Here is a 27,782-nt window from a genome sequence, read left to right on the forward strand (position 1 = left end):
GAGAGGGTTGAAGAAGATGTTTATTGTTAACGTAAGAACATAAGAAATAGGAGCAGGAGTCAAGCCTGCTCCTCCATTCAATAAGATCACGGCTAATCTGGCCATAGACTCATCACCATCTACCTGCATTTTCCCCATAACCTTTAACTCCCCTACTATGCAAAAATTCTATCCATCTTTGTCTTAAATATATTTACTGAGGTAGTCTCCACTGCCTCACTGGGCAGAGAACTCCACAGATTCACCACTCTCTAGGAAAAACAGTTCCCTCTCATCTCCACCCCAAATCTATTCCCCTGAATCTTGAGCTATGTCCCCTAGTTCTAATCTCATATATCAGTGGAAACAACTTTCCTGCCTTTGTCTTATCTATCCCTTTCATAATTTTATATGTTTCTAAAAGATTTCCTCTTATTGTTCTGAATTTCAGTGAGTACAGTCCCAGGCAACTCAATCTCTCTTCATAGTCTAACGCCAACATCTCTGGAATCAACCTGGTGAACATCTTCTGCAAAGCCTTCCTCAAGTAAGGAAACCAGAACTGCATGCAGTACTCCAGGTATGGCCTCCCCAGTAACCTGTGCAGTTACAGCCTAACCTCTCTGCTCTTAAATACAATCCCTCTAGCAATGAAGGATAACATTACATTTTTCTTCTTGAGAACCTGATTGTGACGGGGTCCTAAATTACCCCTATGAACTGTGGTTTTGAAGAGAGAGAGGGAGTTATTTAACACTGACATGTTGTTTTGAAAATAGAGAGAGAGAGAGAGAGAGAGAGAGAGAGATGAAGACTAACTTTCGGACTGTCACTTTAAGGCACGGGGAGTAACTTCTGGATTTCTGCTGAGTTGGAACCGAGCAGCTCGTAAGTTGCTATGGTGACCGAGGGCGGCGTTATTTGATGGACAATCCAGTGTATGATTTTTCGGCAGCATGTTTATACTTCCAAGGACATTTGCCTGCTAGTGCATTTCTTACACAGACAAAGGAAGGAGGAGTTATTTGAATGACAGTTGGTACCCAGTACAGTGAGATAAATAGGAGATCAGATGATACAGACCTCAAACACATGTTTTGGACTCTGAATGAGCTTTGTTGTGCCTGCAGAAAAAGTGGGTTTTTGGAGGATCGATCAGGCAGATCGATCAGTTGCTCTTGCAGTGAGAAAAGGGATTGACTGGTGGGGAGTTGTTCATGTGTCCACCCTTGCCTGGGTTGATGGCTCCACCACAGAAAACCGGTCCCCTTTGTTGTGGTCACAGTCGGTGACTTTTAAAGGATTTTGGAGGACAACGAGAAGATCGATGGGGTCAACTCACCTGAAGACTCAAATCTCTCCCTCCCTTTCTCTCCATCACTACTCAACTCAATACCACGAACTGAACTGAACTGAACTGAACCTTACTTATCAGCGTAAGACTGTATGTTTTTACCCCTGGACTTGAAGAAGCTTGATTTTCATATATTTCCACACTTACTGATATACTTACTTATATATAATCATTGCTAACCTGTTTGATTTATCTACATTTATATTACTGTATTGCGTAGTTACTAATAAATATTATTAGTTAATAGCAATACTGGACTCCAAAGTGTTTTCCATCTCTGCTGGCTCTTTAACCCATCACGAGGTACGTGACACTGCTACACCCCCAAACCAACCTTTTGTGATTCATGCACAAGCACTCCCAAGTCCCTCTGCACAGCAGCATGCTGCAATTTTTAACCATTTAAATAATAATCTGCTCTTCCAATTTGACAGAACTCGAGATTGCGTGAATGGCTTGTCACTGATAGACACCTGGAATGTAAATGTGTCATTTTCCTAGCTTAAGCAGAAGTTGTGCTGAGTGAGGATAGCTCCTCTATCCTAATCAAGGTCATTGGTGTCTTTTGTGTGGTCCTCTTGTGGAAATGCTCTCAAAATATCAATGCTGTTTGACATGATCTTGTGAAAACTCAAGATATTCTCAGGTAGAGAAGCATGTGTTCTCGTCAGCAGGTTAATTGCTTCTTCGTCAGATGGCAGAGACAAGAGCCCATCATCCACATAGAATTCATGTTCAACAAAGCATCTGGTATCTGAGCTGCATTATTGTTCTCCTTTCACTGCAGCCCTTCTGAGATGTAGGTGGCCACTGCTGGTGAAGGACTGTTGCCAAATATATGAACTCTCATCCCGTAGTTGGTTCCTTAAGATTGTTGTAGCTGGGGGTGGTAGTGGAGACAAGCTCCCACTACCTATTAAAATAGCCTCAAATAGGCCTCTGACGACCGAGTCTAGCTCCTGGCCTTCAAGTGGCTAAGCCTGGCGGAACTGGCAGGAGAAAGGGCAAAGGCGGGTTACTGGTGCATTAAAACCAGTCTCATTCAGACAGATGCAGCTTGTCGGCTATGGTTGGCAGCTCACCTGGAAGAAGGAACACTCTGATCTCAAACCACCGCTGACTTCAGGCTATATCCACTCATGGAGGAGGCTTCGGGAGTAAATCTTGATTGAAAAATCCAGCACTGGATTCCTTAAGGCAACCCTATGTTGAGTTCAACACTGACTGGCAACTCCTGCAATGCTGCTGGTACCAAACTGTATTGGTCTCTGCCGTTCCCTTGGGTTCATCGGATGGGTGGAGAGGGGGAGCTTGCTACATGGGCAACAGCTCGCTCTCCATATTGTACTGCCCAGGCTTGCACAGCATGGTTGACCCTGACCGACAGGGGCCTCACTCACTCACACAACTTATAGTTGACCATGTCCTTTTTAAGGTCATTGTCTCAATACCAAAGGAAGTGTAAGCCATCACGATGGTTTTCTGTCTCAGTGAAACAATGAAACATCTTCTGAAAATAACCAGTAACTGAAACATGCATTTTCCTAAAGCAGATCAGGACTCCCAAGAGACTGTTATTCAAGTCTAGCCTGGTGAACTGATGTACTTCAGATAGATGCCATTGTATTGAGCACCAGAGTCAAAACCTCCCCTAATCTGGTCTATCTTTCTGGGGTGACAGACTCCAAATGTGCCTTCTTTTTTCTGAGTCAGTGGAAGGGCAAGCTCTGCATGGTCATTGTCAAAGATCTTCTCCATGAAAGCAACAAGCTGCTCTTTCATCTTCAGCTTCTGATCAAGCTAGCGCCATAGAGAAGAGAGGCGAGTCAAGGCTTGTTCTCTATATTTAGGTAGAAGTAGTCTGGGAGACTTAAAGCAGAGTGTTTCCACCCAGCTCTTGGACTCATCTGGGAAAAGCTGTTAGTCTGTAGTCCTAAGAAAGAGTTCATCTTCAAAAGAGTGCAAGACTATGATCTTCCTTAGTTCTTCAGAAGATGGTGGACTTCATCTATTCTGCAGATACTGTTGCTTTGCAAGAGGCCATGTTCAGGCTGCGATCTGGAGTCTACCTGTTCTTTAAGGTTAATATGGCTTGTGCAAGAGCCAAACAGGGAAGTGCTCCTGTTTACCAGAATGTTTGTCTTAAAGCTGTGAACAGTAGGTTTGTGGATGTTCCCTAAACACAAATCACCATCAAGGACCTATCCTAAGTCCAGCCTTTGCGCAAAGGTTCCATTACCAGGACCGGTGATATGCTTCCCAACCTTGTGTGCTCTGAGACTATCTCTCCCAAGCAGAAGTGTTATTTGGGCTTTATCATCTAGAGGTGGGAACTGTTCAGAAAGACACTTGAGGTGGGTGTGACAGGGAGCAGCTTCTAATTCTATTTCTTCGTGATTGCCTGGAATGTCATTACACTAACCTGTTGCTCTTCTACCTGATCACGGCATTATACCAGCACAGGTTTTCAAGATGTAGGATGATGAATCTCTACGGATGGCAAACAGATCAGGGAATTCTGACCAGCCTAAGGATCTGTTGCTCTGGTCATTGAGCAAAGTTCCCCTTGAAAACATTCTCTCATTGACCTTCAGGATACACTTTAACTAAGCATATCTTGGAATCGGATTCAGTGACTAGACTGCTGTTACAAAACTCTGTGGGTAAAGACTTCGCGGATGGCGAAGTTTCTTCCCCTTCCTCCCTGCCATGCTCTGAAGTGCAATCTGAAACCTCAAATGCCCTCAGAGGAGGACCAGGATGTAAGGCTGTAACATGACTATTATTATTGCATTCATCACACTTTAATGTGGCCTTGCAGTTACGTGCAAGATGTGATGATGAAAATCCCTTTTGTTCCTCAATGGTTTTTAACCCAGAGCAACAGCAATTTTGCAACAGGTGAGGCTTATTATGGATAAGGCAACGTCTTTCTGGGTCATCTTTAAACACGGATTTATTCTGAGCTGTAGGTTGGGCGACATAGGTCTTATGGAGTGACACCAAGTACTAATGTTAGTGTGTTTTAGAGGATGGTTCTTGCTCCGAGATGAGCTAGTAGATGAAATTAATGAAGACAGAGAAGGAGAAAACTGTGACTCCTTTCTCCTCTTTATACCTTGAACCTTGAAAAATCAATTTCTCTTGCAAAGAATGTTGCAGCTTTTCAACAATAGGACTACTGCCATGGGCAGTGTCTAAGCTAAACCAGGCAGATAACCATCTTCTTTTGCTGAAAGCAGCTCCATTAACAGATCCCCAAGGTCTCTTAACTTACTTGAAATCTTTGGAAAGCTGCTCAGCTTCTGAGAAGTGCACTTTCTATTACCTCCGGCACACTGTAACACTCGTCGAGTCTGTCCCAGGTCATTGTTCAAGTTGCAGCTGAGTTGCTTATATGATCTGCTCTAAAGTGTGTAACACAGTCAGGGGATTCCTTACCAAGCCATCTTGACAGCAAGTCCAATTCCTCACCAGCAGTAAGACCCAGGTCTTTGATTGATTAATAAAAGATGACTTCCATGCTCTATAACTTTCTGATGATCATCAAAGTGTGATAGGCTGATGCTCTATGTTGGCATGTGGCCAAGTGGTTAAGGTGTTCGTCTAGTGATCTGAAGGTCGCTAGTTTGAGTCTTGGCTGAGGCAGCGTGTGTGTCCTTGAGCAAGGCACTTAACCACACATTGCTCTGTGACGACACTGGTGCCAAGCTGTATGGGTCCTAGTGCCCTTCCCTTGGACAACATCGGTGGCGTGGAGAGGGGAGTCTTCCAGCATGGGCAACTGCTGGTCTTCCATACAACCTTGCCCAGGCCTGCGCCCTGGAAACCGTCCAAGGAGCAAATCCATGGTCTCATGAGACTAACAGATGCCTATAAGACAGGCTGGTGCTCACGAGCTCTTTGCATGCCAGATACTTTGCTATATTCATCATGACTGAAGCCTGGGCAGCCTACTGGTAAAATATGTACCTTTGTACTGCGGCATATTAAACCTTGGCTGTTGATGTGTATCATTACTGTCAAATCTTGGCATTGTCTCCTCTGTTTTAACAGTAGGGGAATTCCTTGCTTGGTGCTGGACGGCTAAGTAAGAGTTGTGTAATATATGTATTTCTGAGCTTTGCTGTAAGCAACTTACTTATGGATGACCATTGGCCACAGCGTGCTGATTGCTGCCTTTTTCCAAAAGGTTACGGGCCCTGTGCTGTGTAGCAAGCAGACTCAGACTGCTGGCTAGTTGTTTGGCATGGCCGCTGATGCTTGCGTTTGCGCTACAAGCCAGGATTGTGTAAATGTGCTTCATTTAAAATACAACTCTGTGAAAACAAAATATCTGCCCTCCTCACATGATCCAAATGAATTTGAAATTTAAAGGCCACAGCGCCATCAGAGATCAAGTTGGTAGAGCAATCACAATGTAGGTTGGCAGGGCTATATTTCAAAATAAAAGCCTAAGCAGGTATCAATGGCTACATTGTTTGAGAGATTAGAAAATATCCGGCCAGGTTGATTTTGGATATTAAAGGTAGCAAGGGAATGGATGATAGTGTTGCTGAGTAGAGGATCAGCCAGAAGAACTTTCACCTGGATCCTTTACCCTTTGTCTCAACATGAGACATTCTTCTCCACAACAGTTGCTGCCTGAACTATTGGGCTCCTCCAGCTGTTTGTTCGTCGCTCTCAATTCCAGCATCATCAGACAGTCTGTCTAATAAGAAAAGAACTGGCTCAGCGACTGATTCCCCCCAAAAGTAGAGCTACAGGAGTGCCAGTGTGTGGTACTCCGCCTCGGAAGTTTGCTTCCTTGACCTTAGCGAATAATGTTCTTGGACTAATATGTAGCAGACCTCGCTCAATTGATCTGGGATCAGTTGAGTGTCAGAGTCATAGAATGGGAACAGACCCTTCAGCCACCAAGCCAGCCATCATATTGATCTACACGGCACACATCTATAGCTATCTTTATCTGTTGATATTTTCAATACCTAATATACTAATCTACTTGTCTTCCCTCCTAGCTGATTATTGTTATATACTGCCTAGTAACTAACAATGAATGAACTATGCTTACTGTGTAGTTACTATAGAGCAAAAGGTAGCAACTAACAGAAATCTTCCTGGTTCATTTTTCATTGGTCCCACAGAACCTTTCATATCCACCTGGAAAAATGAGCTCCTTGCCTTCTCATCCCACATAGCATACCCCCAGACACTGTTGCGAAGAGCCACAGATATGCTTGCACTTGCTTTCTTGATCTATAAAATATAATCCTGGTTAGATATTGCTGTATTTTTATTCTCCAGCTAGCAAGGATATCAATCCAGTGGTAGCTGCTTGACTGGGGATGAGTGGGGCTGTGAGACGGAAGAGGGGTGTTGAAATCGAGTGAGTGCAGGGCAAAAGGAGACTGAACAGGCTCTTCGCTCTTTCTTCTTTATTTGCAGCCTCTGCCCTGGGTTGAGCAACCATCCACAACGGGACTGCTCAGACCAGAGCTTAACAAAGTCAGCAATCACAAATTCTGACCCACGACCTCTCATTCTGAAGCACAGTTTATTGAAGTTGCAGCACCATATTGCAGAGCCAGGCGGCTTGACAGAAAAGTCATTGCAGTTTTGGAAATAAATCTCCGGGAAGGATTTGTTCATTCATTATTCAGGATGTTATTTGATACATTTTATTCCCATGACATAAGCAGATGGCAAATGATGTCTGTGTTGCAATAAAGTGAAAGTTGGCATTGGAAGCTAAAAATAGACCAGCCCTTCAGAGTGAGAATTAAAAATGTTTGTTCATTTTTTTTATATATATATATGTCACTGGATGCGCAAAAAAGGTGTCAGCCTTTCTTTTTGCCTTGCTGAATTAGTGTGGCTCACGTCAAAAAAAAAATTAACTCATCTCATTCCTCATTGTGGTTTGTAGATCTAGGTTACAATAATTCCCTCTGGGGAATTAGTTACCAGACTAACACTCATATAACATTGCTCCATAGCACCCCTCCAATCAAAGGTGTGCACTAACATCCTTCACTGACAGAATGTTTGCAAAGGCATCAGGATTCAGCAGAGAAGTCCCTGCACAGGTGAACACCAAATGCCGCTGGTACTCATTTGTGACCTCTCGTCAACCATTCATGTATTTCCAGGGCTGCTCATGGAAATTCACAACATGGCACGGCTCAAAGAAAGCCTCTGTCTGCATGACGTTCCTCACTTGTCAGACCTTGATTGTCAACAACGACACATGTACCAAGTCCCTGGTTAAGCATTTAATGATAAGTTGGATGCATCTCAAGATGTTACAAAATGTTGTCCATGTTGTGAAGTCAGGAAATGATCTGCCAATAGGAACATCTCACCACCAGCAATAAGTGAAAAGGCCAAATCATTTCCTGAATAATTTCCGGGAAGTCTATATATTGTGTCAAACTCTGGACCGAGGTGCCCTGTCCTTCTGAAAACTGCCACAGGATATTTTGCATCCTCCTGTAAGAGGAAATGGTCCCTCTGTTTAGTACTTCTGCCTATCACTTCAAGTCTCCAAAAATATTGCATTAAGGTACAGTATCTACCCGAAACCTGCGCAATGGTTTGAAGTGGGATTTTCTGATTCGAATTTCAGGGTGTTATCCTGTTTGCCAAAGGCTTGCACTAAAAAACCGAGAGTTCCTCCACACAGAGTGATGATTATGTGAACCAGAACCAGATTCAAAATCAGAATTAGATTTATTATCACTGACTTACGTTGTGAAATTTGTTGTTTTATGACAGCAGGGCAATGCAAGACATAAGAGTGACTACAAGTTACAATAAAAATAAAATAAATCAATAACGCAGAAGGCGAATAGTGATTTAGCGTTCATGATTTCATGGACTGTTCAGGAGTTTGATAATGGAAGGGGAGAAACTGTTCCTAGAGCACTGAGTGTACATCTTGAAGCTCCTGTATGGTAGCAATGAGAAGAGTGTATATCCTGGACAGTAAGTATCCTAAATGATGGATGCTGTCTTCTTGAAGCACCTCTTATTGAAGGTGTCCTCAGTGGTGGTGATGGGGGGTGTGTGGGGAGTGCAGGTTGTGCCCACAATGGAGCAGGCTGAACCTAATCCTCTACAGCCTTTTTTTGATCTTGTGCATTGGAGCTTCCATACCAAGGTGTGACACATCGAGTCAGAATGCTCTCCACGGGAAGGTTGTAGCATTTTGCTGGTCTTTTTTGACATACCAAATCTCCTTAAATTCCTCATGAAGTACAGCCATTTCCATGCCTTGTTCATGATTGTATCAATATGTTTGCCACAGGATAGTTTCTCTGAGATGTTGATGCCCAGGAATTTGAAGCTGATCACCTTTTCCACCATTGACCTTTCAAGAACTGCTTTGTGTTCTCCCAACTTCTCCATCCTGAAGTCCACAGTCAATTATTTGGTATTGCTAATATTGAGTGCAAGGTTATTGACTTGACACTACTCATCCAGATGACCTATCTCACTCCTCATTGACTACTGAGATTGTGTCAACAACAATGGTGTCATCAGCAAGTGAGGGAGTCCTTCTGGTATATGGAGTATACGATCCATTTCCAGTCAAAATGGCACGAACAAATAACGATTCCTCAGGCGACATCTTTCAGGTAGAAAATCTATCCAATTATTTCACTTTATCTGCACCTTCTGCTTGTTCTTTTTGTCTTGTTTGTGTTATGGAGACTGCTGGAGTCTGTGATGTACAGTTTGGAACTGGATCAAAGGATCCAGTGCTGTGCTGTGTCTGGAGATCTGTCTCCTGGAGATCAGAGATGGGGGGGAGCTGAAAAGGTCTGAGAACACAAGCTGAATCATGGAAAAGACCAGAGAGGAGGTGCAGGGATGACTCCATCTTGAAGTGGCAAGGAAAACTGAAGCATTGAGATGAATGTGGAGGGGGTCAGCGAAGCCTTCCAGCACAGACAGCCAGCAGCTGGATCAATGCTTTCGATCTGGGTTGGCGGCGTTTTGACCTGGATCGGCGCGTTCGACCCCAGATTAGGACCTGGGGAGGTGGGCACACTTTATGGAAGGACTGAGTTTGTGCAGCTGCTCTCCTCATATACAGACAACAAGACGTTTCCAATATTCTGAGGCATACGTGATTATTGGACTGTGTCTTGGTTTCCTTCAGTTTTTCAGTGTTTTCTTTCTTGTGGACAATGGGTGGGTGGGTGATCTGTTAGTATTTGTGTGTAAGAGGGTGGGCTGGGGGTTTGGTGCTACTGTAACTGTTCTTTTCTGTGAGTGAGGGGGTCAGGGGTTGTTACGTGTGGGGGTTGGTGATTGTTAGTGTGGCTACTTTTTGCTGTGAGGGAGAGTAGATTTTGGGGTCTCCGAGTTCTGTATTATTTTATGACGAGGTGGGGGAGTTCATGTTTTTTCTTTCATCAACACCCGCAGTCTTTCTGTATTTAATGGCTATCTAGAGTAGACAAATATCAGAGTTGTATTATACCAGAATACATTGACAATGAAATGAACCTCTGAAGCTATGAACCTTTCCATCTCCTCACCAGCATTAGTGGGAAGTTTGGCGATATCATTGATTTCAAGCTGTATTGGGGGATTTAGTAGATTGACAACAAATTCGCTCCTATAGTATCCTTAACATAGCAAAAAGATCTCAAGATATTTCACAGGAGTATTACTACAAGCAAAAACATGGCAACTGGTAATAGGTGATTTCTTTATTATTGTTGCATGTAGCATAAATATATTGAAGCTGTACAAAAAGGAAAAGTAAACTGACTGCAGAATGCACTGTTACAGTTACAGGAAAAGTGCGGTGTCGGTAGACAATAAGGCACTATAACCATGATGAGGTTGATTGAGAGATCAAGAGGTAAGAACTTCTTATGTATAAAGATGAAAAGTTTCTTCCAGAAGTCTTATGGTGGTACATGTTTTCAAGCTTTTATACCTTCTGTCCAATGAGAGTGTGGGGAAGAATGACTAGGGTTGGAGGGACCATGATTATGCTAGGCAGTGCTAAGTGTAGATAGAATCAATGGAGATGTGTCTGGTTTGCATGACAGATGGGTTCATTCACAACCCTCTGCAATTTCTGGACAGAGCAGTTGCTATACCAAGCTGTGAAAATGCCACAGACAGAGTTGAGGGCAGAAGACTAAAAGATTGCTTGGGAAAATCGTCTTTTCTCTTTGATAGCAAGAAAGGCAGAAAATGACATTCCTGACAGAAGATTCTCTTGTTTCATGAAACAATACATCAGCATCAACGCTGCCATCAGTCTGAACCATTATCTCTGTTTCTCAGTTGAGGATTTCCTGCACTCCCTGTTTCCAGTTAGAAGCTCACGTTACAGTGCAATCACATCTCATTCTCTGTCCAGTGAGTTCAGGCAATACTGCATTTATTTTTCCTCATGGGAATTCCTTCTCATCACCCAAATCAGTCTGCTGAACCTACCAGCACTCCTGGCAGGGAGATCTGCCCCAAGGTACACACGTAGAGCTGCACCTGGTGTCCCAGCTGTGGTTGTACCTCATCTAAGTTAATTTACTTCTCAAGAGCTCACTTTCATGCACAGAAATGAAGTGAAGAATGCCAAAAGTTTACAAAGTAATAAGCTGCTGAAATCCAAGTATGAAACATATTGTTTGGCAACTCAACTCTAGGGGAGCACAGGAGGCTGGACAATATCTGTGGAAAAGAGTAAACAGTCAACGTTTTGGGCTGAGACCCTTCATCTGGACCAGAAAAAAGATGAGGCGTTAGAGCAAGAAGGTGGAGGGAGGGGAGGAAGATGTACAAGGTGGTAGGTGATAAGTGAAACTGGGAGAGGAGGAGGGGTGAAGTAAAGAGCTGGGAAGCTGATAGGTGAAAGGGATTAGGGGCTGAAGAAAGGAGGAATCTGATAGGACAGGGTAGAAGACCATGGAAGAAAGCAAAGGTTGAGGAGCACCAGAGGGAGATGATGGGCAGTTAAGGAAATGAGGTGAGAGAGGGAAATAGGAATGAGAATGATGAAGGGTCGGACATTACTGGAAGTTCGAGAAATCGATGTTCATGCCATCAGGTTGGAGGCTACCCAGACGGAATATAAGGTGTTGCTCCTCTAACCTGATTGTGGCTTCATTGCGACAGTACAGGAGGCCATGGACTAACATGTCAGAATGGGAATGGAAAGTAGAAGTAAAATGGGTGGCCATTGGGAGATCCCGCTTTTTCTGGTAGATGGAGCATAGGTGCTCAGTTAAGCAGTCTCCCAATCTCTGTTGGGTCTCACCGATATACAGGAGGACACACTGAGAGCACAGGATCCCACCACCAAGCACATCTTTCCCTCTTCCCCTCACTTTCTGCTTTCTGTAGGGATCGCTCCCTACACGATTCCCTTGTTCATTCATCCCTCCTGACTGACGTCCCTCCTGGCACTTATCCTTACAAGCAGAACAAGTGCTACACCTACCCCCACACCTCCTCCCTCACTACCATTCAGGTCACCAAACAGTCTTTCTGGGTGAGGTGAAACTTCACCTGGAAGGACTTTTTGGGTCATCTGCTGTATCCGGTGCTCCCTGTGTGGTCTCCTGTATATAGGTGAGACTCAATGTAGATTGGGAGATTGCTTTGCCGAGCACCTACACTCCTTCTACCAGAAAAAAATAGGATCTCCCAGAAGCCACCCACTTCAATTCTACTTGCCATTCCAACATGTCAGTCCACGGCCTCCTCTACTGCCGCGAAGAGGCCACACTCAGGTTGGAGGAGCAACACCTTACATTTCGTCTGGGTAGCCGCCAAACTGATGGTATGAACATGGATTTCTCAAACTTCTGGTAATTTCCCCACCCTCTCAAACATACCCATTCCTGTTTCCTTCTCCCACCTCATCTCCTTACATGCCCATCACCTCCCTCTGGTGGTGCTCCTCCTTCCCTTTCTTCTATGGCCTTCTACCCTCTTCTATCAGATTCCCCCCTTCTCCAGGCCCTTATCTCTTTCACCTATCAGCTTTCCATCTCTTTACTTCACACCTCCCCTTCTCCTGGTTTTACCTGTCACCTGCCACCTTGTACTTTGTCCTCCCCCTACCTTCTTGCTCTAAATTCTGATCTATTTTTCCAGTCCTGATGAAGGGTCTCGGCCCAAAATGTCAACTGTTTTCTCTTTCTGTTGATGCTGCCTGGCCTGCTGAGTTCCTCCAGCATTTTGTAAATGTTGTCATGATTTCCAGCATCTGCAGATTTCCTCATGTTTGGTCGATCAGGTTTGATTAATTATGGGTATCTTTCTAGGCTCCGAGAGTACAGGGTTCCCTACTAAATAAATTGACAGGTCGAGTAGTGTTACAACAACAATCGCGCAGTCAACGCCAGCAAGACCAAGGAACTGATTATGGACTTCAGGAAGAGGAAGTTGGGAATCTTCATTGAAGGGTCCATGGTGGAAAGTGTTGAGTGTTTAATATGTCAGTAATATTTGAGTAATCTTGTAAATATGTTGTTGATTAAGCATTCTTGTTCATTTAAATAATTAATTCTGAGTTATATGTATAAATATGTGAAATGCATACATCATCACACTACCACATGACATGTGCATGCCTCAGATGTGCGTAAACACAAAGTTAGACTCATATTTTGGACTGCAGAATTAGTTTAATATTTTGGTGACAAAACATGATATTGGCCTCAAGGTTTTTTTAAAACAAACCAGAGACGACTATTGACCTGTTGAAGCTCAGTGAGGAATGGTAGGTGTAAAATCAGCCCAGCACGGGCAGAGACTGTCAAGTTAAACAAAGTAGAAAATGAAAGAATACATGGCTTCATAAAAAGCGAGTACTGGGTGATAGTAATCATAAATAAAAGCAGGAATGGCTGTCTGCATCAGAAAGATTGCAAATTTGATTGCACAACAGGTAAATGGCCCATGTATACCGAGCTAATTGAATAATATTTTGAAGTAAATGAAATAGCCGATGAGAAATGAGTACCAATTTTACTGAGTTAATTAGGTTTAAAGACATACAGTTTGCTTTGAAGTATATCTGCTCCAACCAAACCATCCACAATGAGCTTTGCTGTTATTGTGAATGTGATGCAGGAACATTTAGAATCAAAGTCATTGTTCATTGCAGAATGCTTTAGGTTTCAAAAGTGAAATCAGAAAGAGAGGGAGTCCATATCAGCATATGTGGTTAAATTGAAGAGATTGTCTGATTGTTGTTCGGTAATGGTGTACTGAGAGACTGTATAGTTTGTGGAATCTCACAAGAAAGCATTCAAGAATTGCTCCTAACTGAAGAACAGCTTGCATTTAAAAGAGCAGTTGACATTGCTGTTTCAATGGAAACTACAGACAGAGATGCAATTGAGTTACAGTCAGGAGTGAAAGTGAGCATGAACAAAATTGCAGTGACTAAACAGAAACCAGCCTAGCTGAACAAATTGTGTTACCGTTGTGGCAGGGCCTCACATACACTAAACAAATACAGGTTAAAGGTAAAATTTGCAGAAAATGCAACAAAGTAGGAGACATACATAGAGCATGTTGGACAAACAAAAACAAATAGACTGCTCAGGGAAGAGGACACAAGACTGAGTAGCCTTCAGATTTTCAAAGTGAAAACTACTGATAAATATGCAATATGGCCTACACCAGAAGTGAACAGCAAGTTAATTTAAAATGGAATTAGACACTGGTTCAGCTGTTTCAGTCATTCAAAAAAATGAGTTTGAACAGCATTTTAAAGATACTGAAATGAAGCCTGCAGATATCCAACTAAAATCTTATACTGGAGAAAAGATAACTCCTGTGGGAATGATGGTCAAGATAGTGAAATACACCAACCAAGAAGCCATGGTAAAAACAGGAGGACTGGCATTGTCGGGGCATGAGCGGCTGAGACAACTACAATCTGATTGGAGATCCATCCATCATTTGCATGTCACATTCCCCATAATAAAGTCAACTGGAAGCAAAGTAAGAAATGTACTGCGTGATGCCATGACCTTCTCAATGCTGTACACCATGTATCATTGCTTAACAGAGGACAAACAGACATTGGTGCCATCTTCCAAGTCTCTGGTTGGAAAGCATATTGCACCAAGCACGGACCACGCTGCTCAGGGGAAGCATGGAAGTGATAAAAGCAGCGGTCCGACTTCAACAGTTTTTGTAGGCAACATACCTGAGAAGACCTCTGATTTGTTAATCAGGGAGTTACTTGCAAAATGTGGCTTGGTTTTAAACTGGAAGAAAGTTCAAGGAGCTTCAAGAGAGCTGCAACGCATTTGGCTTTTGTGAGTAAAAAGAACCAGAATCTACTCTGCATGCATTAAGGTTATTGCATGAACTTCAAGTGCGAGACAAAAAGCTCCTTGTAAGAGTAAATGCAAGGACCAAAGTCCAGCTGGATGAATGGAAGGCCAAAAAGAAAGGAATCAATGGATTCGTCAGAAGATGCAGTGGATGTGGAAATCAGGAGGAGAGATCAGCTCGTAAAGGGAAGAACAGAAGGATGAATAAGAAAATACTCCAGTGAACCAAAAAAAACTTTCTCAAGATCAAAATGCACAAACTAGAAGAAGAAAAAGGAAGGAGAAGAAAGGTGTCCAGAACTGTCAGAACCACTTCCTGCAGACTCAGAATCAACTCTTAGGACCACCATGGAGGAGGCCCTAGAACCTCTTTCTTGTCAGGAAAGATGTTATCCCATAAGAATAAGAAAACCTCCGGTGATTAAATCCTTAGGCCTGAATGGAACAGCTTAAAACTTACTATGTCGTGGATGTCTGTGTATAGTGGTTGTATTGGGTATTATATTGTGTATATATCTCTGTTGAGTTCAAGTTTATAGCAAAGCCGGGAGAAGTGTTGTGTATTTAATATTTCAGTAACATTTGAGTAATCTTGTTAATATGTTACTGGTTCAGCATTCTTTATTTGTTAATATAATTCATTCTGAGTAATACAAATAAATATGTGAATTGCATATGTCATCAAGCTACCATGAGATATGTGCATGCCTCGCTTCAAGTAAACACAAAGATAAACTTATAGTTTGAAGTCTTGTGCTTTCCTTTTAACTAGTTTAATGTTTTGAAGTTACAAATCATAACAGAAAAAGTGAGCAGTTTCAATTTTCTGGGCATCAACATTGCAGATCTATCCTGGGCCCACCTTATTGATGCAATCATAACGAAGGCATATCAGTAGCTATACTTCACGAGGAGTTTGGTATGTCACCAAAAATGCAAGCAAATTTCCACAGATTTATCTTGGAAATCAGTTGGCTGGTTGCACTGCTTGTTATGGAGGCTTCAATGCCCAGGATCGAAAGAGGCTGCAGAGATTTGTAATCTCAGACATCTCCATCATTGAGGTAATCTTCAAAAGGCAGTGGCCTCAAGAGGGCAAAATCCTTAATTAAAGACTCACACCATCCGGGACATATCCTCTTTTCGTTACTACCATCACGAGCCTGTAGACCTACAATCATTGTACAGGAACAGCTTCTTCCTTTTGCCATCGGATTTCTGAACAGTCCGTGAACCCATGAACACTACCTCACTATTTAGCTCTTGCATGATTTACTTATCTATCTATTTATTTATTTGTAACTTATTGTAATTTGACATACCCGCACTGTCTGTCTCGAAGGACAATGGGTGATGATGACCACCATCACAAGCCTGGATGGAAAATATGGAGATCCCGAGAAGCCCAGTTGTCAAGATCCCCCTCTCGGCCTCACCAGTCTAGTCCAAAGGAAAGCTTATGAAGCAATATGTCTGGCACCAGTTTGGCTGCAGGAGCTGCCGGCTGGATGTTCAATGACATCCAGACGCCCTAGGGGCTCCACTCTGCATTTGCTGTCTGGGTTTACTCCTGTAGCCTTCGCCTCTCCCGAGGCTGCCCATAAGGCAGTGGGGCTATTTACCCATAGCTGCGATCTGCTTCACGAGCCTGCACACACCGGGCCTGCATGCTATGTGTGCAGGAGCCAGACCTCCTGTCCATTCTGTAGTTCAGCCTGAGTCCAAAAGGAGCTCAGTCTCCCTGTGTCATCGGCGAGCACTACATGAGGCTTGCTGTTGGCGAGGCAATGTACTGTTACGGAGAGACTTACATGTTCATCTCTCCTTTCCACAGCACTGACAGCCAGCGGTGGAAGCTGAAAGTGAGAGCGACAAGCACTACCCACTACACTACCAGACTAGATGCATCACAACAACCATTTTGGCACCTGCACTAGACAACACGTTTCATGACTGATGTCAGTGACAATAAACCTGATTCTGATTCTTCACTAAAGCTGATCTCCTACCTTCGAGTGGTTCTGATGCTATTTTTGCTCCCTTGGATGGAGCCCTGAGATTTGGTCCTCGTTGGCTTCACTGACTGATGTCAAATTTCTTCTCTGTTAACCACCAGCTGGAGATATCACTCACCTGGATTGTTGCAGGGATTAGTTATACCCATGCTGTGGCCACCTAGAAACTTCACTTGGCTTGACCAAATGAATGGCAGGGTGGGAAGATCACTTCTAAAGCAGCTTTGAATGTTGCTCTTCAAATAACTTGGAAGCAGGAAACTGAGAATCCACTCCAACTGTTTCCCTGGACCAACACTTTGTTGAATATTGAATGATCTGATCAATGGGTCAGCATGTGGTTGATCACCATTCCTCTATCTTATCACTGATGTATGAGCTCAGGCAGCTCAGCTGGCTTGGATCTTCTACCGGACTAAGATAAGCCTGTCCATGAATTTCAGCTTCCCTGTTCTGAGGAGTTGCTTGGTGTACCTGCTGTGAGGGCCCAATGTTGGACCAAACTGGGTTTGCTTATGTTCGTCTGTTGGCAATACTAACTGCTCAGGGATCACCACTTGGATAAAATACAATTGCATTAGTGTTGTCAATTCTGTCATTGAGTAGATTGATCTTGGAGGATGGTTCCTAAGGATGGTGACTCTTTTGTGATTGGTGCCTATATGTGAAGATTGGATTCGGTGGACTGCGCGGAGGAAACCACTAACTGGTTTAACGGGCAGGAAGGTGTTTCCCAGCATGCATTGTAGAACGCGTCGAGTACGACAAGATACGTAGATTGCCCTGCTCATCCATTGCATCCTGACCTAGCTCCAGTCGTCTTGACTCTCGTCTTGCCACTGGATTGAAGACTAGGATGAGAGAGTGAGGTGGACAACTTGCACAACTCTCCCTCACTTTAATCGAACTCACGCACAAGTCACAAACACACCCACTCAAGGACGTCAGTGGTTGCCATTGCATGCAATGGATGCGCACACACACAGGTGCCCATCTATAATCACCGTATTACAGCAAGCCATTCATTTTCTCCAAGCCCACTGCAAAAAGCCTATGCACCGTGCACATCCGTACCTCATAGGAAAGCATTGTATTCAGGTGAGTGCAAGTGGAAAAATAATTCTTATTTAGCAATTTTATGGCTTTAAGAGAAATTTAAATACTGGATACACAAAAGGCTGTAGGTGCTGGAATCTGGAGCAGCATGAAAATTGAGCTCAACAGGTCAGATAGCGTCTATGGAAGGACTTAGATGGTCAAGATTTTAGCTCATGACTCTTCATCTGAACTGCAGGACAATTAACATTTCAGGTTGAGGCCCTTCCAGGTGAAGGGTCTTGATCTGAAATGTTGACTGTCCAGTTCCCTCCACAGATGGTGCCTGACCTACTGGGTTCCTTCAGTGCTTTATGGATTGCTTAAAATGCTGGGTGATTTGTTAAGAGAATTATCTGCCAGGATAATAAGAACAGAACTTAGTTTGAGAAAGGCTAGATGCAGCTGTTCCTTTTGATGACGCAATGTTTGTTCATAGTCTCATGATGGGGAAAGAAGTCACCTACGGATGAAGCACCTATTGATACTGTTCACAATACAGATTACTCAGTCTTGTTGGGAGGTGAAGGTGCAGGAAGTTTATAGCCAATGTGAATTGGAAAAGACTCCAGAAAGTTGTACATATATTCTAAATGCCTATCATCAGTGCAGAAGGGAGGTCAATAGAAACACCAAGATCAGCTGAGACTTTGCAGCTGTCACATAGAACCCTGGATAACCTTTACTGAGGCAACAGAAGCATTTCTGTAAACAGGGACATCCAAAATAACTGGGGGGCAGGCACCACTGTGAATTCACATTCAGATCGATAGCCTGTACCTCCATTTGTGGCTTTGGTTAATGTTTGGAGCTCTATAGGCATCCAGGAGGATTAGATGTGTTAAAAACTCAATTACTAGGGAGCATGACTGAATTATTTGGTTTATTATAATCATTTGCATTCTGTAAAGCTATCCTCGCTAGAAACAGTAAAAGCACAGCCAGTGACCGCTGAGAGAGCTTCAGGGAAATAGAGGATAGGGAGACCTTTGCCATTCAAGGTTTGCTTTTGTCACTGAGTATCCAGTGTCTGTCACTGTGTGGATGAGTGCTAAGGATACTCATCCTGCACTCAGCTTGTGTTTTCTATTCGCTGTCTACGTCCTTGAAGCACTAAGTCTAGCAGAGTGAGCTTTGGTCAATACCCAAGTCCCAGCCCCTGCATGGGGCTGGCCTGTTCCAGTCAGGCCCTTATGTTAGCAAGACGTGGAGGGAGCTTGAGAACAGTTGCATCCTAAACATCTTCCAAAGTCTGATGCCATACTTTGGGATCTATTTCAGCCTGGGTTCCGAGGACTCCTCTTTGTTCTCAAGCTGGTCCCTTTTGTTGAGATTCTTATGGCCACTTGATGTGAAATCAGTGCCCACTAGATGCCCTGCAGTGCTGCCATGAATCGTAGGTCATGCCAACTGATGCCATTAGAACATAGGACAGCATGGAACAGAAACAGGCCCTTCAGCCCACAATATTGACCCAAAGTAAATAAACTAGTGATATCTGACTTCACAAATACCTCTGCCTGCATGTTGCCCATATCTCGATTCTCTGCACAGTTGCATACTTAATCTATGAGCCTCTTAAATGCCTCTATCATATCTGCCTCTACCACTTTCCAGGCACCACCACTCTGTGTTAAAAAAAACTTGTCCTACACCTCATTTTTAGACTTAAACCCTTTCACCTTAAATACATTCTCTTTCCCTCCAGTATTAGACATTACAACCTTGAGAAAAAGATACTTTATACTTTATTGTCGCCAAACAATTGATACTAGAACGTACAATCATCACAGCGATATTTGATTCTGAGCTTCCCGCTCACTGGAGTGCAAATCGATAGTAAATATTAAAAATTTAAATTATAAATCATAAATAGAAAGTAGAAAATGGAAAGTAAGGTAGTGCAAAAAAACCAAGAGGCAGGTCCGAACGTTTGGATGGTTCGGCCCAGATCCGGGTCAGGATCCGTTCAGCAGTCTTATCACAGTTGGAAAGAAGCTGTTCCCAAATCTGGTTACTGGTTGTTCAATTTATCTACGCCTCTCATCATTTTATAAACTTTGTTCAGCTCTTCCCTCAGTATCTGCTGCTCCAGAGGAAACAACTCAAGTTTATCTAAATTCTCCTCATGGCACACACCGTCTAATCCAGACAACATCTGTGCAATCCTCTTCTGCACTCTTCCCAAAGCCTGCACATGCTTCCCATAATGGAATAACCAGAGTGAATGCAATACTCCTGATATGGCCTAACCAGAGTTTGATAAAGCTGAAATGCTTTGGAATGACAGAGTTATAAACCAGTCTCTATCCACTTTTGATGCCAGAAATCATTTAGAACTGAGCCCTATTTTATCAGAATTTTTTGACTTGCAAAACAAAAATAGCCTCCCACCTTAAAAGGAAAGTGCACCAGCTACCTACCAAGAAGTGTTACCATAGTGATGGCAGCTGGAGGATGAGAACCACAAAATGACCCTTCCTTTGTTACACCAGTGTTATTCCACATCCACCGGCAGCCTTTGAAATTCTGATCTCTGTGTTATTTTGTTTAGTGTGACTCTGCTGGAGACAGGGTGTAGAAACTATTTTGCACCAAATTAAAATATCTTCTGTTCCAACTCCGCTCCCTCTGTAAAGCTGAGAAATATCAGAGAGGACCCTTGGGTGGATGGCGTTACCCAGGAATGCTGATGGGAGAGTGAATTGGAGATTAATCCTCTCTGCAGCATCTTCTGAACATCCCAGAGCTTCCTTTCTGCTAAACCCCCGGCAGGCTTGCCAAACTGCCAGTCTGCTGAGGTTACTAACTGAGTTCCCTCTAGGTTCCGCCACCTCAGGAAGGAAGCTCTCATTATGCTCTGTTCAGCCCTGCCTTGTGTTGGCAGATGGAAATAGCCTCCTGGGTGCATGGATCCAGATGTCTGAGAGGAAGTGAGGTGATCTCCAGCTGAAAGAAGGAAAACAGTGAAATGTTTGGAGATTGTTCCCGGGGCAAAGTGTACAAGCATAGAAACTGTGAGACCGGAGAGAGAGGGGAAAACCTGCTCTCTTCTCTCTTTAGGCCTTTAAGCTGTTTCCAAATTACCTGGCTGCTGCTGATTTACATATTTTAATTTTTGTTTCTGAAGGCCCAAAAGCTCTGCTCTTAGAGAGCAGCACCATGACCAGCTGATGTCCTCTCAGATCCTTGGCTTGAATATTTTCCAATTCCTTTCCAACATTTAAGAATAATGGTTGAGAGAACGAAAAAGTGCAGCTCCTGTTCTTTTAGTCTAACATCTGCTGAGCACATCTTTGGACTGGTTCGGTCCTTGGTGCAAATGGTGCATTTCACTGTATGTGTCAATGTTTTGATGTAGATGTGACAAATAAAACTGACCTTTAAATCTTTAACATTTGGATCAGGGAGCTAAATGCATAAAGGGAAAATCTCTTACTGAATCGAATCTTTTTTAATCTGGTAAACTGTTCAGTTAGTGCATTAATAAAGGCGGGAGGAGAAGATGGCGGTGCGCAGCCCTCCGGTGAAAAATGATATTGTATTTGTTAACTAGGGGCTGTGGACAATTCTGATTTGATGGAGAATGGAAGCACAGAGGAACATTTGGAGAAATTTCTGGAACGCCCGTTCGCTGCTGTCGTTACTGTGTGGTCGGGAGTCTTTCGGAGGGTAGGCCTCAAAATCCCCGGCCTTGCCTGCTTTTGGCGACCAAGAAGGAGGTCAAATTGTCTGGACAGAGATGGCGCTCAGTACTCGGTGTCGGAGAGCTGATCAGAGCTCGAAGTTTTCAGATGACTCAGAGTCGGATTGTGGTCGGCATGGCAGGGAGAGTTTTTCTTCCTTCTCCTGAATGCATGAGGTATGGGACATTTGAGAAACCTTGAACTTTACTGTGCTCATGGACTTCTTCATCAAGTTATGGTATTGTTGCACTGTTTGTAACTATATGTTATAATTATGTGGTTTTGTCAGTTTTCTCAGTCTTGGTCTGTCCTGTGTTTTGTGATATCACACTGGAGGAAATAATGTATCATTTCTTAATGCATGCATTACTAAATGACAATAAAAGAGGACTACGTAACTTCATAATCTAATACTCTAGTTATTTTATTACTACAGCATAGAAACAGGCTTCTTGGCTCATCTAGTCCAAGCCAACCTGATCTTCTGCTTAGTCACATCTACCTGAACCTGGGCCATATCCTTCCAACCCCCTCCTATCCATGTACCTATTCAAGCTTCTTTTAAATGTTACAATTGAACCCCCATCTACTATATTTCGCATTTCACCTTAAGTATGTTTAAGGTGACGTGGACAGGGCATGGGTTAACGGTGAGAGGGGAATGATTTAATAGGAATCTGAGGACCAACTATTTTATAAAATGGTGGCATGTGGAATGTGGAAGTGGCTGAGGCAGGTACAATAGCAACTTTTAAAGACATTTGGACAATTACAGGAATAGGAAGGGTTTAGAAGGTTAAGGGCCAAATGATGGCAAATGAGACTAGCTTGGATGGGGCATCTTGGTAAGCAATGGCCAGATGGGCCGAAGGGCCTGTTCTGTACTGTGTGGCTCTATGACTCTAGATATTGGGGGTGTCAAGTCAAACTTTCAGAGGTGGGGAATTAAAAAAAGCAGGACCTTACGTTAAGTAATTTCCAGGCATATAACATCAACCTATACACATGACCTCTTTGTGACCAATAAAAGTTTTCCATTGTGTCAATCAAGAGGCTTGTGGAAAATCCTTCTCAAACTTGGCTGCTCAAGTTAGTCAGAGTCTTATGTTTGGAATGGAAACCATGATACTAATCAATGAATCTGCCAGAGAACCAATCTGTGTGAAGTCTGGTGTGAAACAAAGATCCTTCAACCTTCTCTTAATCTTTCTTGCTGCAATGTTGCACCTTTATCAGGCAGAGAAGATAATCTTCAGTCCTGATGAGAACATGCTCAAATGAGCAACAAGCAATCTACTGGAGGAGCTGAGAGGGTCAAGCAGGTCTCTGGGCGTGAAGTAAAGACTCTCCCTCTCCTCTTTATACTGGCATCTCTTCTCACTAGTCTCAGTCCTGATGCAGGATTTGGCCCTGAAACCTCAACAATCCCTTTCCCCCCAAAATACTGCTCAACCTGCTGAGTTCCTCCACCAGACTTTCTGTCTTGGAATTTTAATTAATTTTAATTTTAATTTTATTTAGTGATATAGTGTGGAGGAGGCCCCTCTGGCCCTTCGAGACACACTGCCCCAGCAACTTCCAATGAACCCAATTAACCCTAACCTACTCACAGGACAATTTACAATGACCAATTAACCTACTAACCGGTACGTCATTGGATGGCGGGAAGAAACCGGAGCACCCAGGGAAAACCCAAGCATACCATAGGGAGAACATACAAATTCCTTACAGAAGGACGCTGGAATTGAACTCTGAACTCTGGAATACTTTGAGCTACACTACCATGGAGCCCTGGTTTATTGTATTCGAAGCCTAGTCAGCAGAAAGGCTTTTAGTGCCTGGCATTTCACTCCCGTTGACTTCTCAGGATTAGGATCAGAATCAGGTCGATTATCACCGGCATATGTCAATAGATTTGTTGTTTTTATGGCAGCACCACATTGCAAAATATGAAAAAAATATTATATTATAATAAAAAATCGAGTAAGTAGTACAAGTGAGGTGGTGTTCATGGACCATTCAGAAATCTGACAGCAGAGGGGAGGAAGCTGTTCCAAAAATGTTGAGTGGGCATCTTCAAGCTCCTGCTTCTCCTTCCTGATGGTAGGAATGAGAAGGGGGCATGTCCTGGGTGATGGGGACCCTTAATGACGGATGCCACATTCTTGGGGCATCGCCTTTTGAAGATGCCCTCAACAGTAGGGAGGCTTGTGCCCGCGATGGAGCTGGCCGAGTCTACTGCTTTCTGCAGCCTCTTTCAATCTTGTGCATTCGAGCCCCTATACCAGGCAGTGACGCAGCCAGTTAGAATGCTCCCCAAGGTACATCTGTGGAAATTAGCTCGAGTCTTAGGGGACATGACCAGTCTCTTCAAACTCCTAATAATTTAACTCTAAAGAGTACTGAATACTCTTTAATAAATAAAAAACTTGCAAATTTCTTTTTATTTTGAAAATAAACTTTATAATAATACATACAGTATATGCAAAAGAAAGCATGGTGCCAAACTTGTTAAGTTCTTGGTGATATTTGGTCAACACATTCAGCAGTGTAAGCACTTTTTTTAACCATAGCACTGTGGCCAGCTGGGTTGATTCGCTCTCATTGCCTGAAGGACTGTCCCGACTCAACCCCTCCATGTCTGGTCGTGGAAAGAGCCCAGGTTATGGTCCTACCACACAGACCCTTTGCATTAGATTCACCAAGCTCGGGTGTATCCCTCAGCGTGTGTTCCTGCAGCCTGGAATTTGTCTTGCAGACATCTTGCTGTGTTGGGAACCTTGAATTTCAAAATAAGCTTTACTTTGGAATTTTATCTCTGTCTCTAAGGTATATATACAATTGGGTGGCAAGATAGAGATACGTCTCTACCAAAGGAGGTGCAAGGCGCCCCTTCCCCCCCACTAGCCTGCAGGCCACCCTTGGGCAAAGTGTAACACCTGCTTAACACCCTCACCCCCGCTTCCCCAAGTCAGGGTCATGTGAAGCCATGGGAGCAGGTGGTGGATGGTTGTATGAGCAGCTGATGCATATCTCATGTCCTGGGCCTGAATGTGCACCACTGACACCAGGCAGACAATCTCTGAAGGGTATTGGTAATGGCTGGGGTCACCTGTCATGTAAAGACACTGCCCAGAAGAAGGCAATGGCAAAACACTTCTGTAGAAAAATATGCCAAGAACAATCATGGTCATGGAAAGACCATGATCTCCCACATTATACAACGTGGCACATAACAATGAACGATATATTTGTATTTATATACACCTGTACATGTGTATGTATATGTGTGCTCGTGTGTGTGTGTGTGTGTGTGTGTGTGTGTGTGTGTGTAGAAATACATATATACATATATATGTGCGTGTGTTTGTGTGGGTGTGTATATGTGTGTGTGTGTGTGTGTGTGTGTGTGTGTGTGTGTGTGTGTGTGTTTGATCAATACACTGAACAATTTTAACATTTTTTAAAACTGCTAACTGATATGTACACAGTTGATAATCCTTTTAAATAATATCAGGTGTAACATGAGACAGAGGAATTTAAATGGAAGATAAAATCGACGATACATGGTAGTGTTATAGGAGACTGTTGACCAATGGTGTCAATATCAGCATCAATAAATATTTCATACCCTGTTTTAATGATGTCCCATTTCAAAAGCAGCCCCAGTATTGTGTGTTTATGAAGAGGAATTGGCTAGAGAATTATGCTTCAAACAGAGCAGTGCTGGCAGCTCTGTGTGCTTCCAGTGGGTGTTCTGCTCCCAGAGGAGGGGTTTAGATCATTTACTGTCACCTCCAATACGTCAACTTGGAGGTAAGTTTAAAAATTTGAGTGGCATTAATAAATCCGATCCAATACCCATGGTTGCCCTGCAGTTGAGGAACCATTGTTGGCTGCCTTAGGGCAACTGGTGACAACAGCTGTACATCGCTGGAACAGGAACAATAGACATCTTCAAGGTTTGGCTGGCCAGGGAGAGAGGAAGCAGCAATAAGCAGGTGCTGGATACTCTCAGCACGGTGATGTTGGAGCTTCCTTAGTATGCTGCCTTCAGCCTGAACTCCAGCTGCCAGTAGCTCTGAGGAGGTGTACCAGTGGGGCCAGGGTGGGCAATAGAGCAGCTGCCTGTGGGGGCAGAAAAGATATACGCCCAAGCAAGACTCCACACCTCCTCTGTGCCCGAAGCAACAAAGAAATTGCTGGAGGAACTCAGGGGATGGAGCAGCGTCTATTGGTGGTGGGTGGGGAAGGGGGGAGGAATAGTTGATATTTTGGTTTGAAACTCTGGGTCAGGACTGAGATTACAGAGGCAAGATAGGCGCTACAAAGAGGTGAGAGGGAGGGGTAGGGCAGGTAGGAGATGGGTGCAGGCTGCTGAGGTGAGGGATGTTGGAGCCACATAGGGGAACAAGAGAGAGGAGTTTAGGGAGAGAGATTGGTAGGTGATAGATGGAAACAGATAAGGGAGGGGCGATATGGAGATGGAGCCATATCGAGAAGGGGGATAGGAAAGGTAAGCAAAGTGAAAAGAAACCCAGATGGATGTGTGCGGGTGAGTGTGTGAGCAGATAGAACCAGGTGGGGGAGGGCAATGAATCTAAGTGGATGGGAGGGGGAGGGGATGGAAAAGATGATCAAGGCAGAGCCAACCATGGTGGGCCAGGGGAGGTAAGTATTTCACCTGATCCGAATATGCAGCTGTCCACTCACTTTACATTAATCCTGAACTTCATTATCAAACCTAGATTCAAAGATCATTGTCACTGCGGTCCAGCACGTTGATTTCTACCTTGCAGAGCAAAGCGGTATCTCTTGGACACTTCTTCACAACTTCTCCTGGTGCATGAACACTCAAATTAGTACCAGGATACTGTCTCCCAAAGCACTACAGATCCCATCGCCTTCACAGTTTCCAACCCTGCACTGTCCATTCCTATTCTTCATCCAGCATCCACGAACTGGATTGCCTGAAAGAACAGTTTTTGCTGCCTCTTGTGTCTCCAAAGTTTTCCGAAGGAAGGAATGTGGAACTGCCCAACATAAGCTGGCACAGACATACTTAAACGAGAGAAGGATAAATATGTGAGGGTGATGGTTGAGAGGAGTTTGTGTACCCAATCAATAATAAGGCTGCATTATCTGTCCTATAATAAATCCCCTCAAATTAATATATATATTTGATTGTCTGAAGATATTTCTCTTTGTGGTTTATTCAAAGTGTCTCACTGTGACGTTTGGACCATTGTCTGTGGGTGGCGGACTCAAGCTGTCATGTTGGCACTGCAGTTAATGGTACTTGCTTTGCAGCTGTAGTGACTTGGGTTTAATCCTGGCATCTAGTACAGTTGGTCTGGAGTGACTGCCCAGATATTCTGGTTTCCTACCACATCCCAAAAACCTCCTGGCAGATTAATTGGAATCAAAGTCATAGGGCCATGCAGCATGGAAACAGTTCCTTTGGCTCACCCTGTACTAGCAGCTCTGCTATTCACGTTTGCCAGCATATGGGCCATAATCTTTTCAACCTTTCCTGTCCAAGTAGCCGTCCAATTGTCTTGAAATGTTGTTATTGCACCTGCCTGAGCCACTTCCTCTGGCAGCTTGTTCCAAATACAAACCATCCCAGGCATGAAGAAATTGCCCGTCAGCTCCCTTTTAAATCTTTCCCATCTTACCTTAAATCTATGTCCTCTAAGCTTTGATTCCCCTTCCCTGGGAAACAAAGACTGCATTCACCTTATCGATGCCCTTCATGATTTTATAAGGTCTCTCCCTCAATTTTCTCCACTCTGATGAATAAAGTCCCAACCTCCCTTGACAACTCAGCGAGTCCAGGCTGTTAGTTACTCCTTAATGCAGGGAAGAGGCAAAAGAATCAAAGAGGAATTAATTGGCAAATGAGTGACAATAAGTTAAAGGCGAATAGAGGAGGATAAAGGAGCTGCAGAAAGTTGTAAACTCAATCAGCTCCATCATGAACACTATCCTCCCCAGCATCCAGGACATCTTCAAGGAGTGATGCCTCAAAAGGGTGACAGCCATCATTAACAGATCCAATCACCCAGGACATGCCCTTTTCTCATTGCTATCATCAGGAAGGAGGTACAGGAACCTGAAGGTACACACTCAACAATTCAGAAACAGCTTCTTTTCCTCTACCATCAGATTTCTGAATGGACATTGAACCCATGAACACTACCTCTCTACTTGTTGTGCAGCACTTATTTAATTTAACTTCTTAATATACTATATATATGTTTACTGTAATCGACAATTTTTATTATTATGCATTGCAGTGTACTGCTGCCGCATAACTACAAATTTC

Source organism: Mobula birostris, chromosome 27, assembly GCF_030028105.1.
Source record: "Mobula birostris isolate sMobBir1 chromosome 27, sMobBir1.hap1, whole genome shotgun sequence".
Taxonomy (NCBI): Eukaryota; Metazoa; Chordata; class Chondrichthyes; order Myliobatiformes; family Myliobatidae; genus Mobula; species Mobula birostris.